We start from the raw sequence: 733 nt of genomic DNA, 5'->3' as shown, positions 1-733 counted from the left end.
GAATAGGCTTCAGCTGACATCCATAGTTTATTAACAGACCTTTCATCTTCATTTATCTTTTGAAGCATTAATTCACAGAACTGTTGTTGAATAACATGATCATTAGGTTTAAGTTCCTGGACAATCCACAGGTTTTTATGGATGGCATTGGAAGTCCTGTACTAAATTTCTTTGAACACTTGAACTGTGTAACTATAAAGATGCTGAGTGATGACAGATTGACTGACATAACTTCTAATGACAGCATCTAGAATAGCTTGGATATTTTCTGAAGTGTGAATGGTGCGCACATGGCCTGGAGGTTCTTTTTCATTGCTGAACCAGTTTCCTCAAAATTACATATCCATGTTTTAATAGCATCTACTGATGGAACACAATTGTGGTGTCCTAAATTAAAATGACAGCAGAGTATGTAGAGACCCCCTCAACACTGTCACTCTTCTTGAAGAATCCTTTGATCACAAATGCTTGCACCACTCCAATCACCCATGATAATTAAATGACAAGGTGGTGTCGACTGGCTGGCGTACATTGTTCAGTGCTACCTATCACCCACAGCTGCCAACACAAGTTTCAAAATTTCTTGTTTCTTTGAATCACACTTTATATGTCGATGCCAATGGCCTTGCCGCAGTGGTAACACCGGTTCCCGTCAGATCACCGAAGTTAAGAGTTGTCGGGCTGGGCTTGCACTTGCATGGGTGACCATCTGGTCTGCCGAGCGCTGTTGGCA

The 733-nt window shown here is 41.5% G+C and overlaps 1 pseudogene; it reads left to right on the top strand.

The window, feature by feature from the left end:
• The first annotated feature begins 615 nt into the window (after positions 1 to 615).
• LOC126485736 (5S ribosomal RNA) lies at positions 616 to 733 on the top strand (annotated as a pseudogene).

The sequence above is a fragment of the Schistocerca serialis genome, chromosome 6 (genome assembly GCF_023864345.2).
Source record: "Schistocerca serialis cubense isolate TAMUIC-IGC-003099 chromosome 6, iqSchSeri2.2, whole genome shotgun sequence".
In the NCBI taxonomy this organism is placed as follows: Eukaryota; Metazoa; Arthropoda; class Insecta; order Orthoptera; family Acrididae; genus Schistocerca; species Schistocerca serialis.
The sequence above is the reverse complement of the archived record's forward strand: the minus strand, read 5'-3'. Positions and strand labels throughout refer to the sequence as shown.